The sequence below is a fragment of the Bubalus kerabau genome, chromosome X (genome assembly GCF_029407905.1).
Source record: "Bubalus kerabau isolate K-KA32 ecotype Philippines breed swamp buffalo chromosome X, PCC_UOA_SB_1v2, whole genome shotgun sequence".
Lineage (NCBI taxonomy): Eukaryota > Metazoa > Chordata > Mammalia > Artiodactyla > Bovidae > Bubalus > Bubalus kerabau.
In genome coordinates, this window is record NC_073647.1 from 65,608,599 (window position 1) to 65,635,275 (window position 26,677).

The window sequence follows — 26,677 nt, forward strand, 5'->3', positions numbered from 1 at the left end:
CCTAGTTACTGGCTTTTCCAGTGTTCTAGAGAAAAATTACTTGAAAGATTAGCTTATATTCACTGTTTCTTTTTCCTTCCTTACCAGTCACTGCTTTCACTAAGGTCACCAATGGCCTCCATATTTACAAACCCAGTGAATAATTTTCTGCCACAGTATTACTTGATTACTTAATATCTCTTAGGTATTTGACATTTTCTCTTAAAATTGAATTTTCTCTTGGCTTTAATTATATTCCCTTTCCCCCTTCCAGTTGGAAGCTCCTTTTCAATGTTCTTCATGGTATTCCCATTTTTCTTTGTGGGCTTCCTCCACAATAATTTAGATACTGGTATTATCCCTGAGGAGAAGGCAATGGCAGCCCACTCCAGTACTCTTGCCTGGCAAATCCCATGGACTGAGGAGCCTGGTAGGCTGCAGTCCATTGGGTCGCTAGAGTCGGACACGACTGAGCGACTTCACTTTCACTTTTCACTTTCATGCATTGGAGAAGGAAATGGAAACCCACTCCAGTGTTCTTGCCTGGAGAATCCCAGGGATGGGGGAGCCTGGTGGGCTGTCGTCTATGGGGTTGCACAGAGTCGGACACGACTGAAGCAACTTAGCAGCATTATCCCTGATGCTGTTTTTACTGTATAAATTTCTTCTGAATGATTTATTCCAAATTATGGCCTACATTTCCAGTTAATTCTGATGACTTCAAGTCTGTATCTCAGAACTCTTGTGTTCCAAACTTATGTTGCAACTTGCTGAAGGACTATTTCCACCTGAATGTCTCACATGCATATAATATTCAGCATGCACAAAACCAAACACGTTTTATTTCCCTGAAATTTTCCTCCTTGTCTTATGGTGTGCTAACATGAGTGTAGTTTCCTAAGTCAGATATCTAAGTCAACCTACATTTCTCCCTTTTCCTTGCTGCTAACATTCATTCACTAATTCACAAAATCATGCTGTTTCTGTCTTGTTAATAACATTAGCATCTGTTTCCTTCAACTTCATTTGGACTTTACCACATAAACTCAGGTATTCATCATTTCTTGACTGGTTAACAATACTTTCCTAATTGATTTCTTTCCAAATCACACCAGTCCACTGAAATAATGCCATTCACAGTTTCCTACTATTTTCAGGATCAAGTTTAAACTCTTTAACTAAATACATGAAGTTCTTTATGACTTCTTTCCACTCCACTAGCTTTATCACTTTTGTATCTGTGCACTATTCTCCAGCCATATCAAAATATGTTTAATTTCTCCAAATAAATCACATTTGTGCAATATGAATAACACCAGAGTAATCTGAATGCACTAGAGTAGGACTTATCAAACTTGTTTCTGTAAAGGGCCAGATAGCAAATAATTCATGTTTTGCTAGTCAGAGAGTTACTGTTGCAACAACTTTGCCAATGTAGTGTATAAAAACAGCCATAAATAATTTCTAAACTTAATGAATGGGCATGACTGTGTGCTAATAAAAGTTTGTTTACAAAAATAAGGGCTTGTCATATTTGGTTCTTCTTGGGTCATAGTTTGCTGACTCTTGAACTAGAGTACCATGGTATATAAAGAAATCCTGTCTTCAATCCTTTTATAGAGCCAAAAACTAATTTTGATTTTTGTGCCAATTGGGATTTTCAAATGTTAGGTTTACTTTAAACAAGGTACACCTGTACTTAAGACACATTAACCTCAGAGAGATCTAGGACAAAAAAGTAATTAATTTCCATCCACAAACTATATTCCTGGACATAAAACAAACTCAAGCTTTCCTAAGTATTTCATAAGTCTATGCTTTCACTTGGAAAATAAACCATCTTCTAAGAATTATTTGCTTCATTGGATTTGACATAGTAACTTATCCTTGTGGTTCATTTTACTTTTTCCTGACGTTAAAGTTTCTTGTAAATCACTTTTTTTCCCTAGATGTTTGTGTCTCCCGAGTGGCGGAAAATTCAGAATCTGATAAATATTGGGCATGGCAGGGAAAGACTGATATCACCAAATGCTTCTATGATCAATTATGTCATTGGACAAGCAGACCAAGTGTCCTTACTCTGAAGGAAAAAGTGAAGTTAGAAATACTTGGAATATCTTCATTCCCAGGTAAAGTTTTAAAAATATGATTTTTAAGTTTAATCTAGGGACTGATGACTAAGGAAGGCTATGATAATTTCCTCCTTAGTAAAAGAGAGGAAACAAGGGGCAAAGCAAGGGTTTAACCCAATATATAAGCAGAGTGGGTAGCTATCTTCTGTGGTCTAGTGTTTGTGAGCCTCCCCAACATCTCCGTTATCACACTCTCAAGTTATCAAGCATTAGTAGACATTAATTTTCTTCTTTTAAGTGTTATCCTTTACAGAGAAATAGTTGTTAAGTTTTAGTATGGTGATTATGCTAGGTAACATTCCATTTGAATTAAGATAATGCTCTTTAAGAATAAATCAAGTAGGAATAAATTGCTATCAAAAAGAGTAACATATCATGAGGGGATCATTACCTACTATGACCACAGTGTTGAGATTATCATCTTTGACCCTGTGGATTAGGGCAAGGGAGGATAATGCAGTCACAAAGGGAAGGAGCCTGGAGCCTTGACAACAAAGATCTACTACAGCAACCGTGGATTACTTACATGTAGATGAACATTCAAAGGGGAAAATAAACAAGCCACTTCAATCTTGGTTAAGACAATGAGTACTTGTTTTGTTGTTGTGTTATAGCAGCCCAATTTCCTATATCACAACTAATTTTAATTATTTATCATCATCACCACCATTAATAATATTGTCATTTACCAACACACAGAGGATCCAGTTTGTTTCAGTCTACCAAAATTGCTTACAGAAAAGTTAGGAACTTGGTTATTACTTTTAAGACTTTATTAGATAGATAAAAATTCTGGCAATCACATGTATATATCCAGGAAATGTAGAGAGTTGTGTATGAAATGAGCCAAGACTCTTCTTTCTGAATCTCAGTTTCCTCATGTATAAGAGACAGAGTTGAAACACACAATTTCTAAGGCTTCTTCCATTTATAAAGCTTATGATTCTAACAGTCTATAGACTGTACTTCATTTTTCCTTATTAGTGATTTGGTAACTTCAGTCAAGGAAAGAAAGTGAGCTTTTGAACATGATGAGGGGAAAGCTACATTTAACCCTGAATTATGGCTTCAAGAAGTTGACTGCTAATTTTTTTTTTAATGCTGTGGTGATAATATCTAACATGTGCACTCTCAAAAATGATCCATTATATTCAGAGAAATCTATTTCTATTTTAACATAAGGGAATATTGATTCAAAGTGGTGCTAAAGATGACTATCCTCTCTCTCCAATTCCTATACATTCTTCTCCTTTTTCCTCTTTTATAGGTAAAATCTGAAGTGCAGTTAGGCTCAATAGTTCCCAAATTCATGGTATTGTGATCACTGCCTTGTCTTCTTCTTCTTCTCTACTATTCATAGTTTTCCCCTTTCATGTCAAATATCTTTCTTGCCAATGCAAAGTATATACAATGGAAGAAGAGAAAATGCTCTCTGGCTTTAACAGGGGGAGGTAGAATTGCTACTCATGAAATTTCTTTAAGTTCTTAATCTGTGATTAATCTATCATCACTACACTTAAAAAGAATAGAGCATTGACTCTCATTCCAGCATGTCTATCAAACCTAAAATTCTTTAAACTGAGAGTTGTTATAAAATGTTGTAATGTAGCTGTGCAAAAATATTGCTAGCCCCAAAAGAGTAAGTTTCAACAGATATGAAGCCATTAGGAAGACATACTTAAATGAGAATACACTTGTGATTCCCACTGAAAGAATATATTTGTAAGTCAGGATAAAATAGATTATGTCTCAAAAGGAAACAATAATCCAAATATCATTTACTTAAAATAGTAAAACTTTATTTTTATTTAGGTTTCACATACAATATAGGTTGATGGGGTAGAGGCTTTGTCCAAGGTAATCATTAAAAACCCAGGCTAAAGGAGGATCTATCTTTAAAAAGGGCTTCAACAATCACCAAAGAAAGATAATTGATAAGCTGAAGCTAAGCACTGTCAATTAAATGCTTCCACCAAGAAATGACATGTGTCACTTCTGCTCACATTTCAATGACCAAAGTAAGTCATGTTGGCCACACCTAATTTCAGCTGGGCAGGAAAGTGCATTCCTACCATATAGCTAGAAGGACTGAAATATTTCTGACAGTCTTACTGCCTGCCACAGAGTGTAAGACTGTATATCATGTGACCAAAATTTCAGATTTAGTTAACTGCTAGATATGTGAGTTTTTAACTCAATGGACTTCATAATCTTCCACACTGGTTTGTTGTCAGGATCAAAGAAGTAATGTAAAATGAAAAGTATAAACCATTAATCAAATGTAATTTTTTTAATGAAGTCTTTGAAATAAATGCAGGAGTACAAGGCTAAGATTTGACCATTTTCATGAGTTCCATTCTAGATGTTTAGCTTTTCTTCACTTTACTTCCTAAGTACTTTCAGATTCTTAAAAGCCTATTGAGGCCAGAGGAATTCAGAACATAAACTTAGAAATAAGGGAACAAATGAGTCTCCTCACTTGCCCTTAAGTTTGACTTGAGGCAAATGTTTTTTTGTTTAACAACTTGTTAAGTTGTAAGATCAGGGTGACCTTCAGTTTTTCAAAAATTCTGTTTGGAGAAATGCTGAAAACTGGAATATAAGTTGCTAAGATTGATTTTTCAACTCTTGGGTCTTACCTTGGGTGGACTTGAGCTTGAAAAATGGAGACAGTATAGTTAAGACCTTGAAGGAGGTTTAGTTTAGTTCCAAAGTAAACAATGCATGGAGAGTTAATGATTTCTACCATAACACTGTACCTTTTAAATATGCCTCATCTTGAGATGGATGAAATGAGATCCCAGAAGCCTCTCTGGGCTTGATAGAAAGAGCACTGGTGGGAAAAGTCACAAGTTTTTCCCGGTTCCCTCTGTGTGCACACAGAATGGATCAGGGACATACTGGCCCTTGCTAGGATGGAGGCTAAACAACTCATCTCCCAGGTATGTTTCTAATGACCCTTTTCTAGGACAAATTTCCCAGGAAAATCTCTGTTTCAAACCCCTGAGATAGTTCTGGGAACTTCTGAAACTTCTCTGGGGCCCCCTTTGCTTGGGAGAAAACACAGGCAAAAGAGTTGAGTAAGCAAAGAATGGACATGAACTTGAGCAAACTCCAGGAGATAGAGGAGGACAGGGAAGCCTGGCATACTGCAGTTCATGGGGTCACAAAGAGTTGGACATGACGGAGACTGAACAACAGCAACAAAGCAAACTGTCACAAAGGTTGCAGCAAAGATAAGTCAAAGTATAAAGATGGTAATTTCTTGCACATGAGAATCTGATTTCTGTATCAACGAATGGTTTTAATTCTGATAAAAATAGCATATGTCTAGATTGTTGAGGGGTTAGGGAAAGGAAGGGCTCAGATTAAGGGATGTGGCACATTCATCAGGAGGGAGGTCTCCATAGTCTCCTGGCCCTCCTGGTCTGGCCTTTCCTTGTGGTCTCCCGCCTCTGGGAAGAACTAAGGATATTACTTCCACTCAGGTTGTCACTAGGTGACCAGGTAAGGGAAAGAGGAGCATTAAGTGACCCCCAACTCTCTTCTTCCCTTCAACCTGTGAAAAAGTGAAGATGACTGGGTATATACTCCAGTGTTGCCCAATACCGCTCCATCTCACTCATCAGTCAGAAGCTGTGTGACAGAGGCCTGGCTAGAGACATAAACAGCTTTCTTTTTGCCCCCTGGTGTCAGTGATGCTGGCATTTTGGTCCATGTTCTGGAAGGAGCTCAGTTCAGTTCAGTTCAGTTCAGTCACTCAGTCGTGTCTGACTCTTTGCGACCCCATGAATCGCAGCACGCCAGGCCTCCCTGTCCATCACCAACTCCCGGAGTTTACCCAAACCCATGTCCATCGAGTTGGTGATGTCATCCAGCCATCTCATCTTCTGTCGTCCCCTTCTCCTCCTGCCCCCAATCCCTCCCAGCATCAGGGTCTTTTCCAATGAGTCAACTCTTTGCATGAGGTGGCCAAAATATTGGAGTTTCAGCTTCAGCATCAGTCCCTCCAATGAACACCCAGGACTGATCTCCTTTAGGATGGACTGGTTGGATCTCTTTGCAGTCTAAGGGACTCTCAAGAGTCTTCTCCAACACCACAGTTCAAAAGCATCAATTCTTCGGTGCTCAGCTTTCTTCACAGTCTAACTCTGATATCCATATGTGACCACTGGAAAAACCATAGCCTTGACTAGACGGACCTTTGTTGGCAGAGTAATATCTCTCCTTTTCAATATGCTATCTAGGTTGGTCATAACTTTCCTTCCAAGGAGTAAGTGTCTTTTAATTTCATGGCTGCAATCACCATCTGCAGTGATTTTCGAGCCCAGAAAAATAAAGTCTGACACTGTTTCCACTGTTTTGCCGCCTATCTGCCATGAAGTGATGGGACTAGATGCCATGATCTTAGTTTTCTGAATGTTGAGCTTCAAGCCAACTTTTTCACTCTCCTCTTTCACTTTCATCAAGAGGCTTTTTAGTTCCTCTTCACTTTCTGCCATAAGGGTGGTGTCATCTGCATATCTGAGTTTATTGATATTTCTCCCGGCAATCTTGATTCCAGCATGTGCTTCTTCCAGCCTAGCATTTCTCATGATGTACTCTGCATATGAAGGAGCTCAGGTCTACCCGTATCAGTGGATGCTTCTCACCGTTTTCAGGTAAAACTTTCACCTAATAAATAGTGTGTTAGCACTGGAGCCTGGATAAGCTCCTTGGGGACTGGGAACCATTAGATGAAATATTCTTCCTTCTCCCTGCCCTTCGCTGAGTCATTCTCCATTAGAACAATGGCGCTGGGCTTGTCATCTGCAGGTTCATAGGTGACATAGCTGCCTTTGTTCTTCTACAGGTAAAAGAAGATCAAAATCACAACTGAGAGCAGAGTGAGGAAGACCACGGTGATAACAACTGCAATGAGGGCTGTGCTGGCTTCAGTTATCAGGGACAGGGCCTCAGTGGCCTGTATAATTGTGGTAGCCAACAGTTCTTGTTCTGGAGGAGGCATGGTTGGGAGGCTAGTCATTGTGGCAGCAGGACGGGCACCAGTAGGGAGGTGCTAATCTTTATTTTTTAAAATTTTAATTGGAGGCTAATTACTTTACAATATTGTGGTGGTTTTTGCCATGCATTCACATGAATCAGCCATGGATGTACACGTGTTCCCCATCCTGAACCCCCCTCTCACCTCCCTCCATATCCCATCTCTCAGGGTCATCCCAGTGCACTAGCCCTGCATCAAACCTGGACTGGCAATCTATTTCACAAATGATAATATACATGTTTCAATGCTATTCTCTCAAATCATCCCACCCTAACCTTCTCCCACAGATCCGGAAGTCTGTTCTTTACATCTGTGTCTCTTTTGCTGTCTTGTATATAGGGGCATCATTACCATCTTTCTAAATTCCATATATACGCATTAATATACTCTGTTGGTGTTTTTCTTTCTGACTTACTTCACTTTGTATAATAGGCTCCAGTTTCATCCACCTCATTAGAACTGATCCAAATGCATTCTCTTTAATAGCTGAGTAATATTCCATTGTGTATATGTACCACAGCTTTCTTATCCATTCATCTGCTGATAGACATCTAGGTTGCTTCCATGTCCTGGCTATTGTAAATGGTGCTGCGATGAACATTTGGGTACATGTGTCTCTTTCATTTCTGGTTTCCTCAGTGTGTATGCCCAGCAGTGGCACTGCTGGGTTGTATGGCAGTTCTATTTCCAGTTTTGTAAGGAATCTCCACACTGTTCTCCATAGTGGCTGTACTAGTTTGCATTTCCACCAACAGCGTAAGAGAGTTCCATTTTCTCCACACCCTCTCCAGCATTTATTGTTTGTAGACTTTTGGATAGCAGCCATTTTGACCAGTGTGAGATGGTACTCATTGTGGTTTGATTTGCATTTCTGTGATAATGAGTGATGTTGAGCATCTTTTCATATGTCTGTTAGCCATCTGTATGTCTTTGGATAAATGTCTGTTCAGTTCTTTGGCCCATTTTTTGATTGGGTCATTTATTTTTCTGGAATTGAGCTGCAGGAGCTGCTTGTATATTTTTGAGATTAATTCTTTGTCAGGTGCTTCATTTGCTATTATTTTCTCCCATTCTGAAGGCTGCCTTTTCATCTTGCTTATAGTTTCCTTTGTTGTGCAAAAGCTTTTAAGTTTAATTAGGTCCCATTTGTTCATTTTTGCTTTTATTTCCATTACCCTGGGAGGTGGTTCATAGATGATCCTGCTATGATTTATGTCAGAGAGTGTTTTGCCTATGTTTTCCTCTAGGAGTTTAATAGTTTCTGATCTTACATTTAGATCTTTAATCAATTTTGAGTTTATTTTTGTGTATGGTGTTATAAAGTGTTCTAGTTTCATTCTTTTACATGTGGTTGACCAGTTTTCCCAGCACCACTTGTTAAAGAGATTGTCTTTTCTCCATTGTATATTCTTGCCTCCTTTGTCAAAGATAAGGTGTCCATAGGCGTGTGGATTTATCTCTGGTCTTTCTTTGTTCCATTGACCTATATTTCTGTCTTTGTGCCAGTATCATACTGTCTTGATGACTGTAGCTTTGTAGTATAGTCTGAAGTCAGGCAGGTTGATTCCTCCAGTTTCATTCTTCTTTATCAACATTGCATTGGCTATTTGAGGTTTTTGGTATATCCATACAAATTGTGAAATTATTTGTTCTCATTCTCTGAAAAATACCATTGGTAGTTCGATAGGAATTGCATTGAATCTATAGATTGCTTTGGGTAGTATACTCATTCTCTCTATGTTGATTTTTCCGATCCATTAACATGGTATATTTCTCCATCAAAGACATCTTTGATTTCTTTCATCAGTGTTTTTAGTTTTCTAGATATAGGTATTTTGTTTCTTTAGGTAGCTTTATTCCTAAGTATTTTATTCTTTTCATTACAATGGTGAATGTAATTGTTTCCTTAATTTCTCTTTCTGTTTTCTCATTATTAGTGTATAGGAATGCAAGGGATTTCTGTGTGTTAATTTAATATTCTTCAACTTTACTCTATTTATTAATTAGCTCTAGTAATTTTCGGGTGGAGTCTTTAGGGTTTTCTATGTAGAGGATCATGTCATCTGCAAAGAGTGAGAGTTTTACTTCTTCTTTTCCAATCTGGATTCCTTTTATTTCTTTTTCTTCTCTGATTGCTGTGGCTAAAACTTCCAAAACTATGTTGAATATTAGTGGTGAGTGGGCATCCTTGTCCTGTTTCTGACTTTAAGGGAAATGCTTTCAGTTTTTCACCATTGATGATAATGTTTGCTGTGGGTTTATCATATATGGCTTTTATTATGTTGAGGTATGTTCCTTCTATTACTGCTTTCTGAGGGTTTTTTTATCATAAATGCATGCTGAATTTTTCAAAGGCTTTCTCTGCATCTATTGAGATAATCATATGGTTTTTTATCTTTCAATTTGTTAATGTGGTGTATCACATTGATTGATTTGTGAATATTGAAGAATCCTTGCATCCCTGTGATAAAGCCCACTTGGTCATGATGTATGATCTTTTTAATATGTTGTTGGATTCTGTTTGCTAGAATTTTGTTAAGGATTTTTGTATCTATGTTTATCAGTGATATTGGCCTGTAGTTTTCTTTTTTTGTGGCATCTTTGTCTGGTTTTGGTATTAGGGTGATGGTGACCTCATAGAATGAGTTTGGCAGTTTACCTTCCTCTGCAATTTTCTGGAAAAGTTTGAGTAGGATAGGTGTTAGCTCTTCTCTAAATTTTTGAAAGAAATAGTTGTGAAGCCATCTGGTCCTGGGCTTTTGTTTGTTGGAAGACTTCTGATTACAATTTCGGTTTCTGTGCTTGTGATGGGTCTGTTAAGATTTTCTATTTCTTCCTGGTTCAGTTTTGGAAAGTTGTACTTTTCTAAGAATTTTTCCATTTCTTCCAAGTTGTCCAATTTATTGGCATATAGTTGCTTATAGTAGTCTTTTATGATCCTTTGTATTTCTGTGTTGTCTGTTGTGATTTCTCCATTTCCATTTCTAATTTTGTTGATTTGATTCTTCTCCCTTTGTTTCTTGATGAGTCTGGCTAATGGTTTGTCTAGTTTATTTATCTTCTCAAAGAACCAGCTTTTAGCTTTGTTGATTTTTGCTATGGTCTCCTTTCTTTCTTTTGCATTTATTTCTGCCCTAATTTTTATGATTTCTTTCCTTCTACTAACCCTGGGGTTCTTATTTTCTTCCTTTTCTAGTTGCTTTAGGTGTAGAGTTCAGTTATTTATTTGATTTTTCTCCTGTTTCTTGAGGTAAGCTTGTATTGCTTATGAACCTTCCCCTTAGCACTGCTTTTACTGAATCCCATAGATTTTAAGTTGTTGTGTTTTCATTTTCATTTGTTTCTATGCATATGTTGATTTTTTCTATGATTTGTTGGTTATTCAGAAGTGTGTTGTTTAGCCTCCATATGGTTATATTTTTAATAGTTTTTTTTTTCCTGTAGTTAACATCTAATCTTACCGCATTTTGATCAGAAAAGATGCTTGAGATTATTTCACTTTTTTTGAATTTACTAAGGCTAGATTTATGGCCCAGGATGTGATCTATCCTGGCGAAGGTTCCGTGTGCACTTGAGAAAAAGGTGAAATTCATTGGTTTGGGGTGTAATGTCCTATAGATATCAATTAGGTCTAACTGGTCCATTGTATCATTTAAAGTTTGTTTCCTTGCTAATTTTCTGTTTAGTTGATCTATCCATAGGTGTGAGTGGGGTATTAAAGTCACCCACTATTATTGTGTTACTGTTAATTTCTCCTTTCATACTTGTTAGCATTTGCCTTACATATTGTGGTGCTCCTATGTTGGGTGCATATATATTTATAATTGTTATATCTTCTTCTTGGATTGATCCTTTGATCATTATGTCATGTCCTTCTTGTCTCTTTTCACAGCCTTTATTTCAAAGTCTATTTTATCTGATATGAGTATTGCTACTCCTGCTTTCTTTTGGTCTCCATTTGCGTGAAATATCTTTTTCCAGCCCTTCACTTTCAGCCTGTATGTGTCCCTAGGTTGAGGTGGGTCTCTTGTAGACAACATATATAAGGGTCTTGTTTTTTTATCCATTCAGCCAGTCTTTGTCTTTTGGTTGGGCCATTCAATCCATTTACATTTAAGGTAATTATTGATAAGTATGATCCCGTTGCCATTTACTTTGTTGTTTTAGGTTCGAGTTTATAAACCTTTTCTGTGTTTCCTGACTAGAGAAGATCCTTTAGCATTTGTTGAAGAGCTGGTTTGGTGGTGCTGAATTCTCTCAGCTTTTGCTTGTCTGTAAAGCTTTTGATTTCTCCTTCATATGTTAATGAGATCCTTTCTGGGTACAGTAATCTGGGTTGTAGATTTTCCTCTTTCATCACTTTAAGTATGTCTTGCCATTCCCTTCTGGCCTGAAGAGTTTCTATTGAAAGATCAGCTGTTATCCTTATGGGAATCCCCTTGTGTTTTATTTGTTGTTTTTTCCTTGCTGCTTTTAACATTTGTTCTTTGTGTGTGATCTTTGTTAATTTGATTAATATGTGTCTTGGGGTGTTTTTCCTTGGGTTTATCCTGTTTGGGACTCTCTAGGTTTCTTGGACTTGGGTGGCTATTTCCTTCCCCATTTTAGGGCAGTTTTCAAAAATTATCTCCTCAAGTATTTTCTCATGGCCTTTCTTTTTGTCTTCTTCTTCTTCTTGGACTCCTATGATTAGAATCTTGGGGCATTTAACATTGTCCCAGAGGTTTCTGAGGTTGTCCTCATTTCTTTTAATTATTTTTTCTTTTTTCCTCTCTGTTTCATTTATTTCCACCATTCTATCTTCCACCTCACTTATCCTATCTTATGCCTCAGTTATTCTACTGTTGGTTCCCTCCAGAGTGCTTTTCATCTCAGTTATTGCATTATTCATTATTGATTGACTCTTTTTTATTTCTTCTAGGTCCTTGTTAAACTTTTCTTGTATCTTCTCAATCCTTGTTTCCAGACTGTTTATCTGTAACTCCATTTTGTTTTTAAGATTTCGGATTATTTTTACTATTCTGAATTCTTTCAGGTAGACTCGCTATCTTCTCCTCTTTTGTTTGGTTTGGTGGGCTTTTATCATGTTCCTTTACCTGCTGAATATTTCTCTGCCTTTTCATCTTGTTTAGATTGCTGTGTTTGGGGTGGCCTTTCTGTATGCTGGATATTTGTGGCTTCTCTTTATTGTGGAGGTTCCTCCCTGTGGATGGTGTTGGATGAGTAGCTTGTCAAGGTTTCCTTGTTAGGGAAGCTTGCATCCATGTTCTTGTGGGTGGAGCTGGATTTCTTCTCTCTGGAGTGCAATGAAGTGTCCAGTAGTGAGTTTTGAGGTATCTATGTGTTTGGTATGACTTTTGGCCGCCTGTATTTTAATGCTCAGGCTTATGTTCCTGCATTGTTGGAATATTAGCTTGGTGTGTCTTGCTCTGAAACTTGTTGGCTCTTGGATGGAGCTTGGTTTCTGTGTAGGTATGGAGGCTTTTGGATGAGCTTTTATCGATTAACGTTCCCTGGAGTCAGGAGTTTTCTGGTGTCCTCAAGTTTTAGATTTTAGCCTCCTGGCTCTAGCTTTCAGTATTATTCTTACAGTAGCCTCAAGACTTCTACATCTATACAGCACTGATGATAAAACATCTAGGTTAATGGTGAAAAGATTCTCCACAGTGAGGGACACCCAAAGAGGTTCACAGAGTTACATTGAGAAGACAAGAGGGAGGAGGGAGATAGAGGTGACCAGGAGGAGAAGAGGGGGAATCAAAAGGGGCATGAGAAATCTAGCCAGTAATCAATTCCCTATTTGCTCTCCACAGCCTGGAACATCCAGAGAGGTTCACAGAGTTAAATAGAGAAGAGAAGGGGGAGGGAGGAGATAGAGGTGACCTGGGGGAGAAAAAGGATAGTCAAAAGGGGAGAGAGCAATCATTCCAGTAATCACACTCCAAAGTAAAAATGGGTACTGAAGATTGGATTCTTAAAGGTACAAAATTGATAACAAATACCAAAAAGCAAAGATTAAAAATCTAGAGTAGAGGTTAAACTCTCCAAAATACAATATAAAAAAAAAAACAAAGGCACAAATATTATAAAAAAAATATATATATGAAATTTGTTTTTAAAATAGGGTCTTTTTTTGCAAGGTAATAGGAGGTTTTAAAAATGAAAATTAAAGGAGTAATAAAGAACTTAGAAATAAAAAAAATTTAAATTAAAAAATGATAATAGTAAAGTATATCTAGGAATTTCTCTGGAGCTGTTGAGGACAGTGTGGGGTCAGTTCAGTTTCAGATAGTTCCTTGTTCCAGTTTATACTTCTTCTCAAGGTCTATAAGGCCCCTTCCAATGTAGTCACTGATAACTACAGGGTTTTAATCTGTTGCACCTGTCACTTCCAAATCGGTTCCCTCTTCTTTATTTTGGATTCCTCTGTTTGCAAGTCTCTTCAGGGTCTAATTTCCACCCTGACACAAGGGGGTGAAGGAGGTCATTTATTTAGGTTCAGTTGTGCTGTGGGGAGGGAGGAAGACTGCAAACAAATATCACTGGCATGTGTGGGGAGTGCTTGCATCGTCAGGCCACACTGGGCTTGCCCCCACTCACGGCGTGTGTGCTTTCCCTGTCTACACTGCTCAGGCTCCAAGTTGCTCTGCAGGGGAACTGTCTAAAGTGGGCCCTGGGTTGCATGCACGTCCCAGGTCTACTCTGCTCAGGTTCAGGTTCTCGGGTACTCCACAAAGGCACAGACTCGGTTGGGCCTGCATTTTGTGCCTTTCCCAGGTCCGAGCAGCTCCAGTGACCAGCTTGGTGAGTGCACTCTCCCCAGGTGGGCAGTGTGTCTTATCACCTCCTGGTCCCAGCCCCTGGGTTTCCTGGGTGCTCTGCGAGAGTGACATCTCAGGTGTGCTGTGTGTCTCCTCTGGGGAGCTGATCTCTGACTGTTACCCTCCTGGTGGGTGTCAACCATCCAGGATCCCAGGAAGGCTCTGTTAGCAACTGGGAGCCCGCTCACTGTTTGGTACAGGGTGCCATGTATGGAGCCGAGATTGCCCCTCGCCTTTCAGCTCTGGCTGTCGCCCGCCTGCCTCTCCGCCTCCGGTGGGGGGAGGGGCCAGTGTGCAGCCGGGTTAGCTCCCTCAGATTGTCCTCAGGGCATTCAGGCTCTGTCCTTACCCTAAGCATGTATGTAGCCCGCACGTCCCTGTTCAGTCCCCGCTCGCTGCTGGTGGACATGAGCATCTGAGCTTCTTCTCCACTGGGAGTTGCAATTAGGTGCATAATCTGTGGGTCACCCCCTCCTTATGTTACCCTCTGAGATTCCAAAACTCCCCACAGACCTACTGGTGAGAGGGTTTCCTGGTGTTTGGAAACTTCTCCTCCCTCACGACTCCCTCCCCAGGATGGGTCTCTGTCCCTAACTCTTTTGTCTCTCTTTTTATCTTTTATATTTTATCCTACCTCCTTTTGAAGAGAATGGGCTGCCTTTCTGGGTGCCTGGTGTCCTCTGCCAGCATTCAGAAGTTGTTTTGTGGAATTTGTTCAGCGTTCAAGTGATCTTTCAATGCATTTGTGGGGGAGAAAATGGTCTCCCCATCCTATTCCTTTGCCATCTTAGGACCGCCCCCAGGAGGTGCAAATCTTACCAGCAGATGGGTGGTGGCAGTGGGGATGGGCTGGCACTGCCGCATCCCTCTCAACTCGACAAGGGTGGCACCGCAGGCACTTTGGGGACCCGCAGGGGACTCAGAACTGAGAAAGCACCCAGGGACGTGCAGAGTTAGCTGCTGAAGCCCCAAATGCAATTTTTAATTATCCATAACTTACTGATGAATTATTGTATCTAAAAATAGGGGCATGAATGCTCCTTCTGTAGACAGAATGTAAAATCTCAATTTGTGGGAATTTGGAATGGCAATCAAATAACAGCAACCATTCAGCAATAAATTACTATTTATAAAAATTATATATACAATTACTTACTTGAAATGGTTTGGGATTTAACTCAAATGTTTCTACAAATACATATCAGTCACTTACTATTCCAGGACAGTTTTACCTGAGTTTAATGACACCCCTCCCTTTTTCTGTCACCTGAAGCCAGTGGTATTTTGAGGTACCTAAAAAGGTGTCATAAGATTTTAATAAGAATGCTCAAAGGGATTTTAACTATACTCAGATTTTCCTTTTTTAAAGCAACAGCTTTAGTGAGATGCAACTCATATGTGTTTCTCTTTTTAATTACTCTATGCTATGTGGCCCATTGAGGAGAGGCAGTGAATGTCACAAAATCAAAATTAGAGGCATAGGGGATACTGCTTAAAAAAAAGAAGGCAAAAACAATGTTGTGACTGCTTTGTTTATGGTTATTATTTTAATTTTTGTCTTTCTCTCTTTCTCTGTGTTTCTGTCTCTCTTACACACACACACAGAGTTTTGACAGTTTTATTATCTTCCCTTATTCTCCTATTCAAATTATGTTGATATGCCCTGGGGCCTGGTATCAGAGGGTACCTTTGTAAAATCTAACAAACAAGTGAAAGTACTAAAGAGAAGTGACTCCATGAGGGTGACTTTCTGATTTTTTTTTTCTTTTTTAGGATTTTATCTTCCTTTTAAGAAAACTCCCCACAAATCCCTGGATAAATGCCGTAGGCTATAGATATTTAGCAAAAGTTCCCTGGGGAAAATGTATGAAATTTCTAATGCGTCAATAATGTTACATTTTGCAAAGTCTGTAAAACTTTCCAGGCTGAGAAAATCCAAGACAAATTGACAAATGAGATTTTATATATCAGTCTTCCAGATTCACCCACAAATAATGGTATGGTAGAAGATACCAAATAATTCATAATGACATAATCCTTTGCAATCAAATTAATGATTCAAATGTAAATGAACTCTTAAGAAGAAGGGGAAAAATATAACCCATTACTCAGAGATCTATACCTTTGCTAAAATTCTACTTTATTTAGCTGGAAGTCCTCTGGTCCTTTTGTATTCTTGGCACAATTCTCCATTGGGTGTCTAACTCATCTCTAATCCTTAAAATAAATTATTCTGATTTTCAGCTAGAACTGTGGTTTACATATGTGCAGTGTTTGTGTATGAATGGTCCCTGCATGTGTGTCAGAGTTGGGAGAACGCTCATGCCTTTCATAGTCCATGGACTTCAGATCTAAGCTACTTTCCCCATAAATCTACAGCTTTAGCCTTAAGGGCGTGTTCTGCTCTGGTTTCACACTTAGTGAAGTGTTTGATTCATCACTTTGCATCTCTCTATCTGTACCACTCTCCTCCATCCCCTCCTTTGTCTTGGATAGCTCATTTTATGTTTTAAGTTCTGGGTCATGGGTACATTTTCTCCCCCTAACAGGAGCTGGCCTTAAAGATTCCATTTTAAAAATACTTTCAAAATTGAAGTCAGCACTTTTCTCCCTCTCTCATCTCTATCTTCATTTCTAGAGTTATCAAATTAGACAATATCAAATATTTGCTGCACCCTTTCCCTCAATGCATATATACAGCTAGATCAATGGGAAGATAGTTCCTCCAGAAATGCCTGGGGCAAAATAGAAGGACATTTGCAGAAGAGAGGCTGGGAGAGATCATTTAATCCAGGCCCCTGCCTTCAGGCTGCTGCCAAATTATTTAGGTCTCAGGATTATTGCAGCTCCCCTTGAAAATCTACATAGTCTCCATCCAGGTGTTCCATTCTAGTCTGTTTCACTAGAATACCCAAAAACCATCTTCCTTATATCCCACTGAACCACTTTTTTTTTTAAATTTTTTAAGTTTACAATATTGTATTGGTTTTGCCATATATCAAAATGAATCTACCAAAGGTATACATGTCCCACTTCCTTGTTTATTCTTCTATATAGGTAGAAATCAAAGGTTTAAAAATCCCCTCTAAAAAATATTTCTTATACACACAGACACTATTTTGGTCACCCTTCAAGGCACAACTTCTTAGGCTATGTGGGTTTTCAGATGTCCTTAATGTGTTGTGTTCTAGGTTTCTCAAACCTCTTCGAAAACTTATCAAGAGGTTCTCTGAGGTAAGAAGAGAAAGGCAGTCAATACTGAAAAAAGGAAAAGTTAATAAAGAAGGACAGCATACAGCTTAGGAAGGCATATACTTTTCCAACACTACCATTCCACAGTTCATCAGAATTTAAAACCTAGAAATCAACCCCTTCTTCTTTTCCTTCATGCCACATATAGTTACCAAGTCTTGCCATTTCTATGCCTATCTCCAAAACCAAGCCCTTGATCCCTCTTTCACCATCCCTTGCTAACTCACTCCACCCTACCCCCAACACATAAACAAGCCCTGTATACTACTCAAGGTCTACCCTTCAGCAGTTTGAATGAGCATCATTGTAACAGCTCTTAACCAGTCTATTTTCAGTTTGCCACCTAATTCATCTTCTAGACAATACCACAAAATTATATTTCTAAAATGTCAATTTGAACATTATTTCTTCTGCTCTAAATCATTGGATGGTCACTATTACCTAAGAATGAAGTCTATTTTTTAAAATCTAATCATAGGAGGCTCTATATGAGTTTAGTCTAGCTTACCTGTTTGGCTTCAAAAACTAAGATTTCTCCATTCATACCATATACCCCTCCATTGTACTGGGTAATTGTTTTTCCTTAAACAGGCTACCTACTTTTATACCTTTGTGCCTTTTTACTTGTTGTTCTTCTCTGTCTAGAATATTATTTTTGTCATGCCCCTGATTTAACATGCTTAAACATGATCATCTCTGTGGAACAGTCTCCAATCTCCCAGACATAGTTTTTCATATGTCTCTTTTTAACTCTTAACTCATAATTTTTCAACAATTTCTTTATATCTATAACTGTTACTATATTGAGAGGGACTCTATCTTATTCACTTTGTATTTTTTTTTTATTTCAATGCCTAGTACAGTGTCTACTGTAGACTTAGTTCTCTGAAGACTTTTTAGGATGGGTGAATGGATGAAAATATTTGAGGATGAAAAGAGGGAGCTGTGATAGACAGATGGTCAAACTGGAGGACATCCCATAGTGGTTATCTATACCTTTGTTTGGAAGGCTGGCTTATGTCAGTTTGAGAAATAGGGAACTTGAGTTTTTGAAGTTGGGTCCCCTGGATGAGTAGCTAGGTAGTCAAAGGCAGAAACTCAAAGGTATTTAAAAGCTGTGGCTAAGAATCACAATAAGAGAGATGGCTATATGCAGGCACCCATTTCTGGGGCCCTTCTTCCTGTCCCACTACTTCCAAGCGACGTGCCCTCTGGAGCTTCATACTAGACTTAGATGCCAGACTCTTCCTAGGCTGCTGACATTAAGAATATACATGTTCCAGTTGTTGGAGTTGGCAGTGGTTTTATTTCTCTGAGGAAACTTCTATAAACAAAGTACTTTGTTTTGTTTTCCTCCCATCTAGCTTCCATCCATACCGGATTCCCCCATCCCCCACCATTCCCACATGATGCACTACAAGCCAAGTTAGGATGGCAGCTCTCATTCTGAAGCCCTTCACCAGCCAAATTACTCTCCATAGATTGCTTAATTTCTGGAACATGTTCCATAATCACATTTTTCTCCTGACTACACTTCATCGTCTCCTTTTCCTTATCTCTTTGCTCCATTTCCTTTCCTTTGCTGACAGCAGGTGGCCAGTGGTGTCTTGGAAAGAGAACCTGGCAGCAATTCAACCCAAAGCAACAGAAACTGTGATTCAGTTAGCTATTATTTGCCAAGTATAGACTCTGATGGGAGATCGAGATTTTTCTTACTGACTGCATAGGTGGCCAGGACTGAGGGTAGAGGTGTAATGTGGGAAAGTGGTACAGAGACAAGCAATAACCAGATTTGCAACCATTGTCAGTCCATCAAAAGCCAACTTGATTTTTCCATACTGTTTATAAAATGAGATTAAAATTCCTGGAAAATATCGCCTCAGAATATTCATGGTTAAACTGGCACTGCATCCATTTTACAGATGGTCACTGGTGAAAGGAGATGTTACTGAAGTCCCTCATAGTAAAATTGAAAAATACACACCAGAATAGAATTCTTTGGTGTCTTCACCCTCAGGTCCTATGTACTTGCTGAAATCTCCTTGAAATCAACTTCATTCAAAATTTATTTATATTAAATTTTCAATTCTAGTTCCATCTTCAACAAAAATTAAGTTATAAGCCCATTGTCTGGCTCTGTAGAGGCAGAGGTGAATTTCAATGGATTCTCAGTTACCTGGGTATATTCTCAAATGAACTACATTTTCATTTTAAAATACCAATTTTCTCAACACCTAATGAATTCACAAACATCTAGTTCTCAAGAATGTGTAATGAACCCTAGAAAGTTTTTAGGAAGCAATAGCCACTGGCATAGCATTTTACAGCTGAAAAAAAAAATGGAGGCTTAAAAGAGTTACTTGAAGAATACAAATGATAGAACCTAGTTTCCCACACTGGGCCTCCTTCAGCTTCCCTTTCTGGGGAGCCACCTAAGTCTCCATTAAAGATAGAACAGGTAAGTCTCCTTGCTGTTTTATTTGTTTGTCTAATATTCAGCAAAAATCAAAGCTTTTGACTGTGTGTGGGCAAAGAAAGGGAGGGAAAAGAAAGGTAAGGTGAGGCAGAGCAGGCATGGGGTCAGAAGTAGTCTTGCTGCTTGTCCAGAATAATGAATGGGTGAGTCAGCCCCATGCCACAAGTGATCTGACCACATCCTGGCTTCTCCATACCACACAAAGACTATGACACAAGACAGGCAGTGCTCCACTTGGCTTTCTTCGCTAACACTTCACATCAGCCTATTATTCTGACATTCCCACAGTGTTACTACTGTACTATTAGAAAGGGAAAATTGGCAGGCAATGCATATCTAAAGTTATTTCATTAAAGCTGACAGCTTTAAAATGTGCTTCTGAAGGGGACAAGGATAGATTTCAAACAACTACGTGCTAGTCCTCAAATAAGCAATGGGTCTTAGATTTTTCTTCACGGCTTTACCAAGTTTACACACCACGTTTTTCTGGAGCACCTGATTCAAAGACAGTAACCAGTTATAGAAAATGATGCACTGCCCAACGGTTATTTGACATCTAAACACCAGGTCTAGGTGATAAACTAGACATGTCAATTTTAAAATCCCCAAATCATAGAAACTCTCAAGAATCCACCTAACTTGGTATGAGAGAAGAGGTTGAAGATAAAGATGTCATTACAATTTCCTTAAGCCACTGTCAACTCTGGCCTTCCAAACCTATTAAGTCATTATTTTGCTGTCTCTTTTTCACTTTGTCTTTCATTATGTATTTTACTCTATTTCTTTGACTTAATTTTCTCTCAGGAGACAGCATGGTATATTAGAAACAACATGGACTTTGGTAACAGACTAACCCAAATTTTAGAATCTTGTTCCTTTGTGGCTGTGAGACCTTGGGCAATTTGCTTACCCACTCTGTACTGCTATTTTTTCATCAGAAAAACAGGTATGCTTATAACTACCTCATGGGTTTGTTGGAATGATTAAATAATACTAAGAGTGAAATAGAAAGCTCTTGAATACTAGTAACTTTATTTCCCCTTTTCTTTCCCTGCTTTCTCTATCAGGTATCACGCTTACTATGCTTCGTATTGCATAGTCTTGTTACTACCTCATAGGATTAATGGGCCAGTGTGCACATCGCTCAGCCTTTACACAGAATCCAAAATGCCAAGTATGACAGTGATTCCAAGCATGGGATTTGGTGTCAGATTGCTTCAGTTCAAACCCTAGCTCTGTTACTAGCTGTGTTTCCTTGGGCAAATTATTTAACTTCTTCCAGGCTCAATTTCTCTATTTGTAAAACAAGAATAATACTCCTACCCCATAGGATTTCAGTGAATATGTAATGGGTTAACTCATATTTCAGGCCATAATAGATGTTCAATAAATGCTCATTGTTAAAAAAAAAAGTCAACTGCTATCTTTTAAGAGAGGCTTTCCTTGACAATGTATTAAAAATTGTAGCCATTACTCTTATTCCCTTTTATCTCACCCTGTTTCATTTTTATTCTCAACAATTATAAACCTCTGACTAGATATATATTTATCTGTATATTTGCTCCTGTTTATCTTGTTCCCTATCTACCATTAGAACATTACGTCCAGGAAAACAAGCTCTTTCTTTTCCTTAATCCCCAACACCTAGAAGAGTACTTGGAACTTAGTTGGTACTAAATAAACATCCACTCACTGGATGAATGTATTCCACTTAAGGCATTCCAATAAGAGGAGAAGCTCAGCTCTTTCAGGATAAGGAGGTCATAACCTGAGTGTCGGAGAAGGCAATGGCACCCCACTCCAGTACTTTTGCCTGGAAAATCCCATGGACGGAGGAGCCTGGTAGGCTGCAGTCCATGGGGTCGCGAAGAGTCAGACATGACTGAGCGACTTCATTTTCACTTTTCACATTCATGCATTGGAGAAGGAAATGGCAACCCACTCCAGTGTTCTTGCCTGGAGAATCCCAGGGACGGGGGAGCCTGGTGGGCTGCCGTCTATGGGGTCGCACAGAGTCGGACATGACTGAAGTGACTTAGCAACCTGAGTGTGGGAGCCTTGCTATTCTATTGATCCTCCTCCTAGGAAGACCATCCTGAAAGCCAAGCTAAATCTGCTGGGTGACTGGAACACTTGATTACTTAAGTGAAGACATAAACTCCTGCTTACATGGCAGCCTGGCTATGAGGCCTGTAATTAAGTTCGCTAAGACATCTTGTATTTTATATGACTTTTCAAAAAATATTCTGCTTCCTTTAAATTTTCTTCCCAGGTCATAAAAATTGGGGGGGGGGTTACCTTAATAGAGTAATCCTGGATCTCAAATCCTGCCTTTTCCTTTTTAGTAGTATAGTACCAAAGCATATATGACAGGTCAGTGAGAGTCAGAGCAAGTCTACACAGTGGGAGTGAATAGCAAGGGAGGTTCAAGCCAAGTGGTTCCAGCCAAATGCCTCCAGCCACCTGCATTGCCCAAGTCTACTTGTAAATCACAGGAACATTGAAATGCTAATCTTCACTGTCAGCTTGGTTTCTACTTTAACCATGAGATCTTCTGTTGATGTTATACCTGGCTAGGTGTTGTCTATTTGGTATTCATGACTCTTTTCCCTCTTCTGATGTGAATTTCTGCATTGTCCCCAAAGCTCGCCTTCTGCTTATTTCCACATAACACTATTATTTTTAAGAAATAAATTGTAGCAAATGTCAGGAGAGAAAAGGGGATTAGGCATTAGCTCAGGGAGATGCCTAAGCCATTGTGCAGTGGCAAAGTGAAGCAGAGGCACTCTACCAAATTGTGAGAGGAAATAGCTTTGAGCCTTAGCATTACTCATATATGCTTTAGATGCATGACCTTCGAGTGGCAGTAATGAATATCACTTTTCCTGTTGATAAATATTGATTACTCTGTGCTAGTGGGAATCTGAAGTCCATTTGGATTTGATAACTACCAGCTGTGACTTATTAAGAGGCTACATGCCCCTCAGCATGTTTGGCTGCTTGGGTAACTCCTGTTTTTACCCACCTACAAATTTTAGATTAGGGCTTTCAAAGCAAATATGGATCAAAGAAGATTTCTGCCAGCACTTCTTCACTTTACACCTGACTCCAAAGGTAGAGCTGAATTTTAATGGTTTGTGAAGGTGAGTCGTGTACACTGCTATTTACTTGTCCACATCTTTATTAACTGTCAGCAACTATATCTCAGGGAGCATATGCTATAAGGGTGTCACATCTGAGTACTGTAATACCCCATTCTAAGGGTCCATGCTGTGGGTCATTTTAGAAGTAAAACATTCTTCTGCTGACATTCTTCTGGAGAATAATATCTCTTTGTAGGTTTAAGACACCTAGTTTGGGTTGATGGCTTCTTGTACTCAAGTAAATTATGATGAACTAAATTCCATAATGTCAGAGATCAGCTGTGAAAATAAAAAGCACCCTACTTAGCATAAGTCTGAAAATAAATAAAACTTTGGGGCCCCAAGATTGTGTACACTAATGAAAACTGGGCCGTTTGCCTCTAGACTCTATTTTTCATTTCTATTTCTATTTCTCTTGTTTGATTTCATGGAGGATAAGTTTATTGTAGGGTCTTTGCTCTACTTTCTTTTGGTAGTGGTTGTTGTTTTATGATCACAACAGAATATGATAAGAGAAGGCAAAAGAAAGAATGGGAAAATGCCCATAAACAAGAGAGAGGGACAAAATAGCATCTTTTTTTTTTTTTTTTTTACAGGACATCAAAAAACATTTGGAAAAGTGAAGGTGTTTCTCTTTATAGAGTAGGATGGAGAATACAATGTCAGAGATTTGATTTTCAGTCAGTGTTCCTCATCCAATGTCTGATCCTCATAAAGTACTATGAACCCAGGAAGGTTTATCTTCATACTGACAGTGTGATTGTCTTTCACCTTTTTTCTGCCCTCTGGAATTCATACTCCATCTTTCCTCTCTGAGCTTAACTTGGTCCTGATCTTTTCCTGTCAAAACCTGTTCATCTCCTTCATTTTCACTCAGCTGTAGATGACTGATAACAGTGTGGTATGTTCCCTCTTCTAGGAAGATCACTGTGTAAAGATTAAAGAACTAAAGTGAAAAGAGACTTCTCTAGGATAAAGTCCAGGTATCCATCCAAAAGTTGGGGAAAGTCAGATGCATGTGTGGACCACATGTAGATATCAGTATCCTCCTTATTACTTTGAAATCCTACCAAGGAGTATACTTCAAATTGCCCTTGCTCAGAAAAAGTCTTCATTCAGACTTCCGAGGAGATTTCTTTCTTTAAACATGTGGTAGAGATCGAAATTTATGTCCACTGCTGGAGTTCAGGCAAGTTAAGGGCTAAAGGAAGACAGAAGGTTTTGTACATTTTTTTTTTTTTGCCTAGGTTACTGAGGAAATAAAGGGAAATGGAGAGGCCATATGCTGTCTGGTGTCCCACTTGGTCTGAAGGATTGCTACCTGAGACCCATGGAAAACAAGAGTTAAGACTGAATCCAAATGAATTATTTTTACAATAGTAACAGGGAAAGATAATGTAATAAGCAATATTGCTTCAGTGCCCAAGTGAAAAAATGCTATAGATTGGGGGCAGAGTAACACTTTTCCCCTCTTATCCAGAGTGGCATTAACACAGTGAGATCTGAAAAGACCGTAAGTGTTATCTTGGTTCTTCACAAGATTTGCTACTTTGAAGAACACAAGAAGAGATTATCCTAAGCAAGAAATCATTGTCCCACAAGATGGCATGGCAGCAGTGACAGCAGTAAAGTGACATTTTCAGTGTCCTCTTGGGGAAGAGATATTGACAAAGACCTGAAATGGATGAATATGAAAATATTGCTCATCAGCACAGGTGAGAAACTGTATAACTGTATACATAGATTCTCCTGTATAACTTGGTGACACTTTGGGGGAGAGACTCAAGGGGTCCTGAAATACGCAAGTGGAAACAATAAGACAGCGATATTCGTACTGATATTACAGTTCATGTGACCTCATTTGTAACCATTGGTTGGAGATGTCTGAGGTATTCACACTGTATAAACAAGGATGGCTTTACTAAATCAGAACCTACCAGGTATGCATCTGAGTTTTCTTTCTTTTCTTTTAAGCAATGATTATGGCTTTCTGCTTAAGAATCTACAATCTTTAAACAAATCTCCTTTTTGGATAAAAGCACACATCTATGTCAGAGCTATCTTGGTGGAAAAGTGTAAAGCTAACTTGCCCTCATAAGAATCAAATTCACAGCCTTGACCTCATTAGTATGTTCTAACCATCTGTGTTAACTGGCTGTGATCCTGGGAAACATTTTCCTTCTGAATTCTCAAAACTCAATAGTCTCAGTAACATGATAAAGATAAGTTGAGTTATGAGTAAAAGTTAGAAGACTCTCTGAATCAATGGCCTTAGGCTTAGAAGAGGTAATGTAAAATAAAGATAAACGTCTGCTTTGGGCAGGGTTTAAAAACTGCACCGAGAGAGAGTGGAACCTATATCCAGGGAATGGAAAAAATGTAAAGAAACTTGGGGTAAACAGATTTAGTTAAAACAGAGACTTCCTAAATCCATTTTCTGTGATTATTTGTTATTATTCTTAGGAGCTGATTAGGCAGTAGCAGATGTCATGAATACACAAATCTTATTACACATGTAAAATGTGTCTAGTACATTGAAGACCATGATTAGACCATTTCTGCAAGATACTGCTAACTACTTCCTATTTAATTTAAAAGGAAAATTGACTTTAGATTTCTGAAAGTACATAAAATTTGAGTCAAACCTCGAATCACTTTCTGGGAAATTATTAAACCAAATTGAAGTTGTCCTTTTTATTCAGATAGATAAATATTCATTGAATATAAATATGTGCACAGCATTTAGGATAGGAAAACAATTATTTAACAAAGCTGATCTTTGCCTTAAAGAATAAAGAAGGCTAAAAACTGAGAGTGGAGTAGAGGCCATTATTCTGTTCTAGCCAGTCCAGATGTTGTGAAATGAAGGTATTATGGAAAGAAAATTGTGAGATATGTCTTTTCTATGAGGTACTTTCCATTTATGGCTAATACCTGAGTCCCTGTATAGTGTTTACTATGGGCCAGGCATAGTAACTACCTTGCATGTGTTTTGGTCGCTACCACAACTCTATGAGACAGGTATTACCATATTCCCATTTTATAGTAAAAGAAATGGAGATTAAAAAAAAATGTGACAAAACTTGCCCAAGATCAGGACCATCAAGGTGCTGGAAGTGTTTGGACTGTGAATCCTTAAGTATTCAGAATTATTTTACCACCTTGAATAAGCATATACCTTTAATGGGCTTCCCAGGTGGCTCAGTGGTAAAGAATCCCCCTGCCAATGCAGGAGCCACAAGAGATGTAGTTCAATCCCTGGGTTGGGAAGATCCCCTGGAGTAGGAAATGGCAATCCACTCCAGTATTCTTGCCTGGAAAATTCCATGGACAAAGGAGCCTGGTGGGCTACAGTCTACAGGGCTGCAAAGAATCGGACACGACTGAGTAACTGAGCACACATACCTTTAATAAGAAAACATATTAAGCAAAAGAGAAAACATTCCAGAGTCATAGTATGCATGCTTCCTTAACTTCTGAAATAGGTAAATAAATATATATGATGCAGATTATCAGCAAGACAACAGTTTCATAGAGTGCATAGCAATTTCGTATGAAAGTATAACACATACTTTTCCAGGGTTGTGAGCTGTTCAAAACTATGTTAATTTCCAACTAGAATTGTTGTTGTTGCAGAGTTGGTGGGAGGGCTACTGTTCATAATACAGCATTTAAATACTCCTTCTATAAGCTTCAATGACAGGAAACAGGAAATTGTGTCAATGTTTGTACTTGTGCTTGAGGATGGAATTAGGAAGGGAAAGAGGGTAGCCCGAAAACTGAAAAAGAACAGTATAATTTGTTGACCAAATTAAATGGTATTCACAAGA

The 26,677-nt window shown here is 38.7% G+C and overlaps 1 protein-coding gene and 1 pseudogene across 1 annotated transcript in view; both read right to left on the minus strand.

Moving 5' to 3' along the window:
- IL1RAPL2 (interleukin 1 receptor accessory protein like 2) overlaps window positions 1–26,677 on the minus strand; it is a 554,878-nt gene that overhangs the window by 164,792 nt on the left and 363,409 nt on the right. The gene's annotated exons all lie outside the window — the stretch shown is intronic.
- On the minus strand, window positions 6,844–7,137 carry LOC129639221 (small cell adhesion glycoprotein-like; annotated as a pseudogene).